General features: G+C 41.5%; 1 protein-coding gene across 12 annotated transcripts in view; it reads right to left on the reverse strand.

Moving 5' to 3' along the window:
• Positions 1 to 13581, reverse strand: part of chl1b (cell adhesion molecule L1-like b) — an 885223-nt gene that overhangs the window by 459521 nt on the left and 412121 nt on the right. The window lies entirely within an intron of this gene.

The raw sequence follows: 13581 nt of genomic DNA on the forward strand, positions 1-13581 counted from the left end.
TAAAAGGTTACTGAACAGTGACCAAGAGCAGATCTAGGACTTGGTTTTGATCTCCACTGTAACCTTGAAACAGAGGTCATTTCTAGCGGTATACAGCCATTTCAACGAAGATCAAATAACATTGACAGATTTCCTGTTACTTTCGGACAGTGTCACATCATGCAACATTGTGGTGACATAAATAGTATCAGTAAGACTGAATTATAATTGTAATGTCTGGAAGTTTGATTGTTTAAACCTGTTGAAAATGATTCTTTTACAGGCAGGGGAGACAGAGTTTTACCAGTAGGAAAATCACAAGACAATCAAAATTTTGCTGATACATACATAGTTACAGGTGGGCTGAAATTAAGTCAACTTTTATATATATATAGAATAGTGATGGAACAATACTTCACATTTTTCTCTCCAAGGAATTTTGAAACAGGAAAGCAGGAGTATCAAGATCCAATATAACATCTAAGATCCTTAATAGAGTGAGCAACCAATAAAAGTGTGTTCATGTTGTCATTCCCTATCAGTTTAATGAGCCCAGACTAAGTCATTTGGGGGGATATGGTAGATGTGGAGTGGACTGCACAGTGCATGTGAAAACCAAAGGAAGAGGGAACAGGGATTAAAAAATAACACAGTCAGTGGCTCAACAGCCTATGAAGACACAATCAAGATCTCCACATGAAAAGATTTCTTGCAGAATGTCAAACTTACATGAAGGCCTTCCAAAATCTCTCCAAATGGGCAGGGATTGTACAGTCAGCAGCTCTGTTCAATCCTAAAATTTTGTGGTAAGAGAAAGTTCCTCAACCATACAAAGGAACAAGGAGCAAACATGAACTGGCAGAATCTTTGTTTGCTTCACGATGACAACAGAGTCTTGTTATACGAACCAATCCATTGCTCATTATGTTGTGTGAACTTGCTGTACCACTGAGATAGATTTGTTACTACCATCTTCTTTCAGTATAAGGATGTACAGGGCCTGCATGGCCTAGTGCGATACAGGAAAATCACTTGTAGTCTAACAAGAGGAGGCTCTTCTCTGTAAGCAAGACATAGTTTACTGATGGTGGCAATGAGATCAAATTTACAGTGATGTGATAGACATCATTACAAAGATATTGAGGTGGGTCTGATTGGCAGGTCTTCAAGATCATATGCTCTTCTTCCACAAAGTTCATGCAACTCCATCACAGTAGATACTATTAAAGGGTCTTCTCAGCATCAAGGGTTTTCAGACCCTTATGCAATATCCTCTCTTTTCTTATTGTGCACATTAATATATCATGTAGATGATGGCATAGTGACATTGTCACTAGACTGAGAATCCAGGAAGACATGGTTGACAATCTAGAATCAGGGGTTCAAATCAGACTATGGCAGCTGGGAGAATTTAAATTCAATTCATCAAATCTGGAATTGAAAGCTAGCCTCAGCAATCGTGACCATCAAACTATCATTGCATTTCATTTTAAAAAACACATCTGTTTTACCAATGTCCTTTAGTGAAGGAAACATGCTGACTTCCACCTGATCTAGCCTGCATGGGACTCCATACCCACTGTAATGTGGGTAACTTGTCACTGCCCTCTGAACTGACCTAACAAACCACTCAGTTCAAGGGCAATTGACGATGGGTTAGAAATGCTGGTCTTTCAAGTGATACCCAATCCCATGAAAGAATTAAAATATACACTTAGCACTACCGCATATTGGCAACTCCTTTACTGCCCAATCTTGAACTTTACAAAATCAGGCAAGCTGGAGGTTTTGCTATTCTTCCACAACGCATTCTCTTCAATTTTAGAAGTCAGGCAAATGTCTGGCTTCAAAGTTGCTAACTTTGATTTTGACCCTGATAGAGAAGTGTGCAACTCATCTTTGTTCCTCATTGTGTTCACTCTGATCAAGTAGTGGTGGACAATGGAAGTAGAGTGAGATGAGATTCCTGCAGTTTCGTACGGCAGCTCCTCCAGCTGTACAGCTGTATCAAATAGTCACTGGACTGCAGCTCCTTAACCTTTCTTTTTGAGGTCCTCTATCCACATCTGTCACTCTTCGCCAAAATGTGGCAACCATCTCACATACTGACACCTGTTATAGTGTCTGGCCTACTGCACCTGACAGGACTGTTCCCTTTTGTATATGTATTTGTATTCCCATGGCCATTAATATAGCATTAACATTTTTGAACCAATAGCAAAGTCTTCAGTTGTGTGCCTTCACCAATGATTGTAGGAGAAAATGAGGACTACAGATGCAGGAGATCAGAGTCGAGAGTGTGGTGCTGGAAAAGCACAGCATCCAAAGAGTAGGAAAATCGACATTTTGGGGATAAGCCTTAAATCAGGAATTCCTGCTCAAGGGCTTCCGCCCGAAACATCCGTTCCTCTGCTGCTCAGATGCTGTGCTTTTCCTTCACCAATGATTGCGAATAGGTTGATAATGTTCGGCACTTTTCCACATTATTAGGTGAATGTGTCAGTGTTGTAGTTATATTGGAACCACTTGGCTGGGACAGGGATACTTCTGGAAAATAAATCTTCAGTATTATTGCCAGAATGTTAACAGGACCTATAGATCTTACAGTATCTAATTCCTTCAACCATTCCCTGATAATGCATGGAGTGAATTCAATTGGTTGAAGATGAGTAACTGTGATGCTGGACAGCTAAGGAGAATACAGAGATGGACCAGCCACTTGGTACTCCTGGCCAAAAATGGTTCAAATACTTCACCTGTGCCCTCTACAGTGATGTGATGGACTTTACCATTATGACTTGATGTAGTAAGAGCTTAGATCTGTCTACCACTTGCTGCTTAGCTTGCAAGTAATCCTGTATTGTAGCTTCACCAAGTTGACAACTCATACTTATGTATGCCTGGCACTACTCCAAACATGTCCTCCTACATTGTGTCCAATTCAGTACTGTGGTAGTGCCATGCTACATGATGGATGGCACCCTCAACATAAAGTCAGAATTTTGTCCGAGCAAAGATTATGCAGTGGTCATTCATTCCAATACTGCCATTCATTTAGAAATCTCTGATACATAGATTGGTGAGGACAAAGTCAGGTAGATATTTCCCTTTTGTTGGTTGCACAATCGAGCAAATGTGGCCTTCAAAACTGCCAGTGGGCCAGGCCAAACCTAGAGATAGTGACTGTGGTATTTGGTAAATGTTCTGTCAGGTGTGATTCCATGTAAATAACTATTACTTGCCCACTGTACAGGACATATATCAATTTTGGCACAACCCCTCAGGTGTTGCGAAGGTAGAATTTGCAGGGTCAAGAGGGATGGGGTCTTATTGTTTCCAGTGTCAGGTAGTCCATCTGGTCCATTCCTCTCTTTAGACTTTTGAGCATTTGGATACAAGTGCAGTTAACAGTCAATTACATTGCTATGGCTCTGGTGTCACATATAGACAGACTGGATAAGAACATCACATTTCCTTCCCTCAAGCTCATTAGCAAACAAGATGGGCTTTTACACCAATGGTTTGAACCAATGCCCAATTACAATCATAGAATCATAGAGATCGACAGCATAGAAACAGACCCTTCGGTCCAACCCGTCTATGCCGAACAGATATCCCAAACCAATCTAGTCCCACCGACCAGCACCCGGCCCATATCACTCCAAACCCTTCCTATTCATATACCCATCCAGATACCTTTTAAATGTTGCAATTGTACTCCCACTGACAGTGCATTCTATGCACTTACCACCCTCTGTGTGAAAAGGTTTCCCCTTAGGTTCATTTTATATCTTTCCCCTCTCACCCTGAGGCTATGCTCTCTAGTTCTGGACTCCCCCACCCCTGGAAAAAGACCTTGTCTATTTATCCTAACCATGCCCCTCATGATTTTATAAACCTCTCTCAGGTCACCCTTTGGCCTCTGACGCTCCATGAGTTCTTGATTACATGTTCAGTGACATTATCACTAAACACCAGCGCCCTTATTATCATAAAAGACATTAGCAATTCCAGAAGGTACATGTTCTCGCTGATCGTGGTCGTCAATAACCTCAAACGACACCAGGTACAGGATCAAGAGATGGCACTGCTAATTCTGCCACTCCTTGTGACAACTGATGTACAGTTTCCCAAAATATCCTGATGAAGGGCTCCTGCCCGAAACGTCGATTCTCCTGCTCTTCGAATGCTGCCTGACCTGCTGTGCTTTTCCAGCACCACACTCTCAACTCTGATCTCCAGCATCTGCAGTCCTCACTTTCTCCTTCCTGAAATGTTGTCACTGCTGGAACGAAGACAGCACAACCATGGAGATTCTAAACCCAGGTAAGTGCCATTCCATTTTTGTAGTGCCCCTCATACAGGTACAACAAAAAGTTAATCAGAAAAGGGAGCAGTTACCTACATCCCAAATGCTCAGACCTCAGGTTGCACTTCGAATTATGAATTGCGATAAAAAAGGCAATCTCACACTGTGAGAGACGAAATGAGCTTTACATTTCCAAAATCATAGTACGGTCTCTGTTAGAAGAAACACTTACCCAGATTTGACTGCATAATCAAACATTTGGAAAAATAAATAGAAAATGTTGAAAACATTCAGGTCAGGAAACATCAGTGAAAATAAAAAGTGACAGTTCTTTTTCTCTCTACATATACTTTCTGCTTTATTGAGTATTTGCTGCAATTTCTATTTGTATCTCAGATTTCCAGCATCTGTAGTAATTTGCTTTTGCTGGATTTTGCTATGTGCAATTCATTCAACTTTCACTTATCCAGAGCCATTGGGTCAGATGATGCTTGGCAAGTTGCAAGCTGCAGTGAACAGAACATTCAAATGACAAGGCAGCCTGCACTGAGTAGCGTGAACTTGGGAGAATGAGCAGACAACTGTGTACCTCCTGAACCAAACTCATTAACAAAAGTCTTTAACAGATATGGACATTTTTTCTGGAAATAATTTAATAAGTGTCAAATCAGATACAGAATGCCTTTAGAAAAGGAGAGATTGAATTGAGAGAACAAAAGACAAGATTATAAAAAACATTTTTTTAAATTTCAGACACAATTAGAAGGCAGAATGATAATATTAACATTGTCCTAAAGATGAATTTTAAGTGTTAGGAAGACTGTGTGGCAGTAACCATAATGTTACATGTTTTTAGACTAGATGGACAAATCAATGTTGTGTACTAAGTTTAGTTTAGTCCACAACCACAATGTCAGGACCTGAATTTGATGCCTTTAAACATAATTAAATGGGAAGCTAGAATGAGAGATGCTGTTGATGTGCACCTTCCAATAAACTTGGACAAAAATTTCTGGATTATTAAATTTTAAATGCACAAGTTCTGTCCCCAGGAAGTTACTATCTGGTTTGTGCATGAAGATTAGGAAGCACTGTGACCATTATTTTCACAATAAAATCTTGGCTAAAACTCTGTTAAAAACAGGATATTACACAAGAATTAAAGATGATATTTGCGCACTCAAGATCTTAATATTGCACTGCAGAATATGCAATAAAAAGAAACAAGTAGAGGTGCCTATCAACTGACATTCCAAGTCTCATTACTTGAGAGTGACATATTTGGTGATGAGTATCTAAGATACATAAAGAATTATGCTGTTTGTGCTAATTGGCAAAACAATTACTGATGACAACAGAATTTCAAACAACAGTTTCGAAACATAAACTAATCAGTTAGATAGAAAGACATGGAAACATGTCGAAGTTGAAAAACAAGTTATGACATTAAGCTGATGGATCTACTGGTTACCAAAGGTTCCTCACCAAAGTTTTTTTTCCTAAAGTCGCAAGGTTTGAAATATACTTGGTGCACTGGATCTCCAAAGATCTGCATTTTCACTTCCGCATTTCAAGTTGATACTAATTGCATTTCCAGTTGAAGTGCTAAAGCTATAACACTGTACTTCATGCAACAAAGGAAAAGTTTCAGAGGCAGGATATGCCAGAGTTACTCGAGGCTAGCACAGCTGGAGTAAGAACACAGTCTGAAGGAACTTGCTGGTGCTCCAGCAGGGCCTTAACTTTTACTGATTTAATTAAAGCTCATTGAGCCTGTGAATATTGCTGACTGACTTGCTTAGGATGAGAGCAATATAGTTTCTGTCCTGATTAGTCTGATCCTCCATCCTGTTTTTAATTAAGGTTCCTCAATTCAATTGCCAGGAGACATATTGAGAAGTTTATGACCTAAATGGAAATGTTTATGACCTAAATAGAAATTCTCCAGATGCACTTTTCTCTTTGCAAGATACTTGATGCACCTGATGTGTGTAAAAGGAGGAGATTCATACCCAAGTGACTTGCTCTCCAAACAAAAATTAGTTTGAGGTTGAACAATAACGTGTCAGACTGAAAAGATACCTGAAGAACAGAGGAAGCTGCTAAGATAAAGATAATTATTCTATGGCATTAAACTGCATTACAATCATGCAAGGGAAATATTAGAAAAATCACTTTTCTCAGTATTCAATTTTCACAGCATTTACGCATATGGTAGGGGCAACATATGACCAACAGACAATACGGCAAAGCCCAGTGGCTGATGGGACTGGCAAAAAAGCAGGGCACAGTTAAAGAACAGGACAAATGATTCCAAGACATTTAATTGGAAAAAATATTTTGGTGTGCAATTCATTTGCAAAAGAAAACTTACTGGAGATGATGTGTATTTCCCATATTTAAATGTTAAGGGTACATTATATTAATGCAATTTAATTTGCACTATGAATGAAGAACTGAAGGTCATAGATAGATAATTGAAAGCTTTAAACAAACAAGAGTTGAGAAGAAGTCTTTTTCCTCATGTCCCACTGAGTTTCTGGAATGGGCCATGCAAAAGTAGCCACTGTGACATATATTAACTCTGCCAACAAAAACATGGATGACAGATGATCAGGTGATCCATGGTATTACTTGAAAATGGGGTATAGGAGTAACCAAATTTCAGCTGTAGAGATTTGGATAAATAGTCCCGACATCTGCAAAATATTTTTAAGCTTCACAAAATTCTTCTCATAGAAACCCTTTGCAGGACAGTAGGTATGTGGAACCTTACAATCTTGTTTGAGGTACATGGACAGATCACGCTATGGGCTAGATAGACAGGATTCTATTTCCACCTCTAACTGGACAAAAACAAAGGTATATTTTGATCAGTCCCACCCTTGAGTTTCAAGGACAGAAGGTCCTGTTACACAACAGTGGATCAGATCATGGTGGAAACAACCCTCTCTTGTTTCAGCAATAAATTCAGGAGTTGAGACATCATACAGACACTTTCACAGTGCGGGAAACTTGTGGGAATAGGATGTCAGATAAACGGTGTTTGGTTAGGGGGTTAAGGGTAATGGTCAGTGGGGGGGGGGGGAAAGGATGAGGGGAATCATGTAGCATGTGGACATGGGCAACAGGTTGGCATGTGAGTGAGGGGAATAAGTTGTCAAGTAAGCAGATGTATTCAAATAGTAGGATGAGGGGTCAATTCAGGGAGGTTGCTGGATCTTTGGAGAAAGTGCGGACTGCAGGCTGGAGATCAGAGTTGAATAGTGTGGTGCTGTAAAAGCATAGCTAGTTAGGCAGTATCTGAGGATCAGGAGAGTCAATGTTTCAGGCATAAGCCCTTAGAGTCATAGAGATGTACAGCAGGGAAACAGACCCTTCGGACCAACCTGTCCATGCTGACAAGATATCCCAACCCAATCTAGTCCCACCTGCCAGCACCCAACCCATATCCCTCCAAACCCTTCCTATTCATCTACCCATCTAAAAGCCTCTTAAATGTTGCAATTGTACCAGCCTCCACCACATCCTCTGGCAGTTCATTCCATACACGTACCAACCTCTGCGTGAAAATGTTGCCCCTTAGATCTCTTTTATGTCTTTCCCCTCTCACCCTAAAGCTATGCCCTCTAGTTCTGTACTCCCCGCCCCAAGGAAAAGACTTTGTCGATTTATCCATGCCCCTCAAAATTTTGTAAACTTCTATAATGTCACCCCTCAGCCTCCGACACTCCAGAGAAAACAGCCCCAGCCTGTTCATCCTCTCCCTGTAGCTCAAATCCTCCAACCCTGGCAACACCCTTGTAAATCTTTTCTGAAACCTTTCAAGTTTCACAACATTTTTCCAATAGGAAGGAGACCAGATCCTGGGGCATTAGTTCCAAAGAGGTAAGGTGTCAAATCTGTTGGGGTCAGGCGATGGGGCAGTGTGTTGGAAATTGAGCTGGTCAGGTTTTGGGAAGAATGGGGGAGCGGTATTGTCAGTTCAATTTAATAGTTATTAAGGAATTAGAATAGATGTTCACTCCTTTAACTTTCTGAAGTAACTATTAAGCTTAAGGGAGTCAGAACTCTTGAAAATCTTCAAATCTAACTCAACTCTAACTCAGTTAGAACAAGAGCAGTCAAGAAAGACAACTGTATCAAGGAGGCAGAAAACTGGAAAAGGCATCATGCTGTAAAGTTGAGTGAAATAAGGGTTGAGGGGAAGGGTGAGAGCAGTAACAAATTAAAAATTCTATATATGAATGCACAAAGCATTAGACACAAGGTGGATGAGCTTGAGGCTCTTTTGGAAATTGGCAGATACGATATTGTGGGGATAACTGAGACGTGGCTTCATGGGGATAGGGCCTGGGAAATGAATATTCAAGGCTACACGTGCTATCGTAAGGACAAACTGACAGGCAGAGAGGGTGGGGTGGCCTTGTTGGTAAGGGAGGATATTCAGTCCCTTGCGCGGGGGGACCTAGAGTCAGGGGATGTAGAGTCAGTGTGGATAGAGCTTCGAAACACTAAGGGTAAAAAGACCCTCATGGGAGTCATCTACAGGCCCCCAAACAGTAGTCTGGATGTCGGATGTAAGTTGAATCAGGAGCTGAAATTGGCTTGTCGCAAAGATGTTACTACAGTTGTTATGGGGGATTTTAACATGCAGGTAGACTGGGAGAATCAGGATGGTATCAGGCCTCAAGAAAGAGACTTTGTGGAGTGCCTCAGAGATAGATTTTTAGAGCAGCTGGTGCTGGAGCCGACCAGGGATAAGGCGATTCTGGATCTGGTATTGTGTAACGAACCAGAATTGGTCAGTGACCTCGAAGTAAAGGAGCCATTGGGAAGTAGTGACCATAATACAATAAGCTTCAATCTGCAATGTGAGAGGGAGTGGGTACAATCGGAAGTGACAATATTTCAGTTGAATAAAGGGAAATATGGAGCTATGAGGGAGCAACTGGCGAAAGTTCAATGGTGCAATACCTTAACAGGGAAGACCGTGGAGGAACAATGGCAGATATTTCTGTGTATAATGCAGAAGTTGCAGGATCAGTTCATTCCTAAAAGGAAGAAAGATCCCAGGAGGAGACATGGGCGGCCGTGGCTGACGAGGGAAGTAAAGAAACATATAAAGTTAAAAGAGAAAAAGTATAACTTAGCGAAGATAAGTGGGAAAACTGAGGACTGGGAAGCATTTAAAGAACAACAGAGGATTAGTAAGAAGGAAATACGCAGAGAAAAAATGAGGTACGAAGGTAAACTGGCCAAGAATATAAAGGAGGATAGTAAAAGCTTTTTCAGGTATGTCCAAGGCAAAAAAATGGTTAGGACAAAAATTGGGCCCTTGAAGACAGAAACAGGGGAATATATTACTGGGAACAAAGAAATGGCAGAGGAATTAAATGGGTACTTCAGATCTGTGTTCACTGGGGAAGACACAAGCAATCTCCCTGAGGTAACAGTGGCTGAAGGACCTGAACTTAAGGGAATTTATATTTGCCAGGATTTGGTGTTGGAGAGACTGTTAGGTCTGAAGGTTGATAAGTCTCCGGGACCTGATGGCCTGCATCCCAGGGTACTGAAGGAGGTGGCTCGGGAAATCGTGGATGCGCTGGTGATTATTTTCCAGAGTTCAATAGAATCGGGGTCAGTTCCTGAGGATTGGAGGGCGGCTAATGTTGTGCCACTTTTTAAGAAAGATGGGCAGGAGAAAGCAGGAAATTATAGACCAGTTAGTCTGACTTCAGTGGTGGGAAAGATGCTGGAGTCTATAATAAAGGATGAAATTACGGCACATCTGGATAATAGTAACAGGATAGGACAGAGTCAGCATGGATTTATGAAGGGGAAATCATGCTTGACTAATCTTCTTGAATTTTTTGAGGATGTAACTCGGAAGATGGACGAGGGAGATCCAGTGGATGTAGTGTACCTGGACTTTCAGAAAGCTTTTGATAAAGTCCCACACAAGAGGTTAGTGAGTAAAATTAGGGCACACGGTATTGGGGGCAAAGTACTAGATTGGATAGAGAATTGGTTGGCTAATAGGAAACAAAGGGTAGTGATTAACGGCTCCATTTCGGAATGGCAGGCAGTGACCAGTGGGGTACCGCAGGGATCCGTGCTGGGACCACAGCTTTTTACAATATATGTAAATGATATAGAAGATGGTATCAGCAATAACATTAGCAAATTTGCTGATGATACAAAGCTGGGTGGTAGGGTGAAATGTGATGAGGATGTTAGGAGATTACAGGGTGACCTGGACAAGTTAGGTGAGTGGGCAGATGCATGGCAGATGCAGTTTAATGTGGATAAATGTCTGGTTATCCACTTTGGTGGCAAGAACAGGAAGGCAGATTACTACCTCAATGGTATCAAATTAGGTAAAGGGGCTGTTCAGAGAGATCTGGGTGTTCTTGTCCACCAGTCAATGAAGGCAAGCATGCAGGTACAGCAGGTCGTGAAGAAGGCTAATAGCATGCTGGCCTTCATAACAAGAGGAATTGAGTATAGAAGCAAAGAGGTGCTTCTGCAGCTGTACAGGGCCCTGGTGAGACCACACCTGGAGTACTGTGTAAAGTTCTGGTCTCCAAATTTGAGGAAAGACATTCTGGATATTGAGGGAGTGCAGCGTAGGTTCACGAGGTCAATTCCTGGAATGGCAGGATTGCCTTACATGGAAAGACTGAAGCGACTGGGCTTGTATACCCTTGAGTTTAGAAGACCGAGAGGGGATCTGATTGAAACGTATAGGATTATGAAAGGATTGGACACTCTGGCAGGAGGAAACATATTTCCGCTGATGGGGGACTGCCGAACCAGAGGACGCAACTTAAAAATACGGGGTAGACCATTTAGGACAGAGATGAGGAGAAACTACTTCACCCAGAGAGTGGTGGCTGTGTGGAATGCTCTGCCCCAGAGGGCAGTGGAGGCCCAGTCTCTGGATTCATTTAAGAAAGAATTGGATAGAGCTCTTAAAGATAGTGGAGTCAAGGGTTATGGAGATAAGGCTGGAACAGGATACTGATTGGGAATGATCAGCCATGATCATATTGAATGGCGGTGCAGGCTCGAAGGGCTGAATGGCCTACTGCTGCATCTATTGTCTATTGTCTATTGTCAATATTGGAATTTGTTTGCAAGGTTTCCCATGCCTGAGGAAATTCCTGCAAAGTAAGCTGTGTCAAGATTTGCACTTGTTCCTGACATACAGATATAATCTACCCAGCTAATAACATTTCTGGGCCTATTGAGTACTTGTGAGCTAAGAAAAGATCAACTTGATAGGCTGATCAAGAACTAAGAAAACCATTTGGTTTCAGTTTAACTTCATTTGTTAGAATCTGTCTTGATTTTTCATAACTTTTATCAATTTTGGTTTGCAGCTGTGAACTGGGAATTGTGAGCTGAAGATGACTAGTGGACTTTGGGACCAGCTTGCAGTTATAAGGAAAAGAACAAACCAAACAAACTTTTCTTTGTTTTTGAGGCCAGGCCTGGGGATTAATTGCAGACTGAATCTCAATTAAACGAGATTCTTCAGACATGGTGAACCCAGAAGGAAGGTTAAACAGATAGCATAAGATGACTATTAATGAGGTCAGTTCCTGGGAATTGGTTCTGCCAAGTTTGGAATAGAGTCGAGTATGTGGTGCTGGAAAAGCGCAGCAGGTCAAGCAGCACCTGAGGAGCAGGAGAGTTAATGATTCAGGCAAAAGCGAATGAGGCTGTGAGCCGAGGAGGTGGTGAGATCAATGGGTGGGGGAATGGGGCTGGAGGGAAGGTAAATGAGCGTATGATAGGTAAATGGAGGTGGGGGTAATGGTGATAGGTCAGAGAGGAGGGTGGAGCAGTTAGGTGGGAAGGAGGATGGACAGGTAGGAAAGGTCAGGAGGGTGGAAGGTTGGAACTGGGATAAGGTGGGGAGAGGGGAATGAGGAAACTGGTGAAGTCCACATTGATGCTCTGGGGTTGGAGGGTCCCGAGGCAGAAGGTGAGGCGTTCTTCTTCCAGCCATCGAGTGGTTAGGGACTGGTGATGGAGGAGGCCCAGGACCTGCATGTCCTTGGCAGAGTGGGAGGAGGAGTTAAAGTGTTTGGCCACAGGGCGGTGGGGTTGGTTGGTGCAGGTGTCCTGGAGGTGTTCTCTAAAGCACTCTGTGAGTAGGCAAGTTTAGAATAGACCCTACATTCAAGCAGATGGCAAATGCTGATTCATAATTGAGGCCTCATGAAAAGATAATTAGTCTATCAGAGCAGGACTAGAGCTGAAATTGTTTTTTGACCTGTGTTTTCTCAAGAAATGTTTTGCTGTTGGTGACACAGCATGGAGATTTGAAAATTCCCTACCTAATCTCCCATCCCAGCTTTTGGAAACCAACAGAGTAGAAAGGTGAGTTAGAAGTATGACTACCCGTACTTAAGTGAACTGAAACGGTGACTCTGATCAACATTTCCAGCAAAGCAATGAATCTACATCTACGTCTGTGAAACAATATATTGTGGAAACCATTTTGTAATCTGGCCAGTTTTGTCATTTTTTTTGATTATCCCTTAATCATATTTGTTTGTCTGTCTGTCTTTTGTGTGAATGGGGCATGAGGACAAATATTTCAGTTTTAAAGTGTGGACATGAATTCAATTGTCTTATTGTTTAACGTTTTATCTGCCAAAGTTATTGTCTATTTAATAAATTATTAAGTTTTTAGTTGGAGATACAAAATCAGCATCCGGAATTAATCAAAGTCTGGAACTAGTTGTTCAAACTTGTCTACTTAGGAATCATTGTTTTAAATGTTTAGGGTCTTCTGAAGTTTGAATTTACTGTTTTGTGAATACAGAGGTAGAAAGATTGATTTGGTTCAGCTGTCTACCTCCATGTCGTGACACATTAAAGATCGCTAATAATCCTGAAGAGGTCAAAGTTATCATAAAAAAAGCTGTTGCAATCTTTAGTCAGAGAAATGGTGTGCTTCAACTGCAGGTGACAATAGATCAAGACATATATAAGGATATAACTCAGTGATGATTTCCTTCATAGAGCAAAGCTCCTGCAAGCACTGCTCCTCTGATTAGTACAGATAGGTTTAATTTTGTCTATATATAGTGATGTGGGGTAATTGCCAGTTTGATTTCACAGCATTCCAGTGATGGAAGAGAATTCCCACTGTGCCTTGTCTGAAAAAATTGTTAGCTGGAGGTATATGGCTGACAATAGATGGGAAACGTAATTGACAATAGCAAAAATGATTATAAAAACTACCCAACTCTATTCAAAATATGATAACTGCAAAT

This window comes from Chiloscyllium punctatum, chromosome 12 (genome assembly GCF_047496795.1).
Source record: "Chiloscyllium punctatum isolate Juve2018m chromosome 12, sChiPun1.3, whole genome shotgun sequence".
Lineage (NCBI taxonomy): Eukaryota > Metazoa > Chordata > Chondrichthyes > Orectolobiformes > Hemiscylliidae > Chiloscyllium > Chiloscyllium punctatum.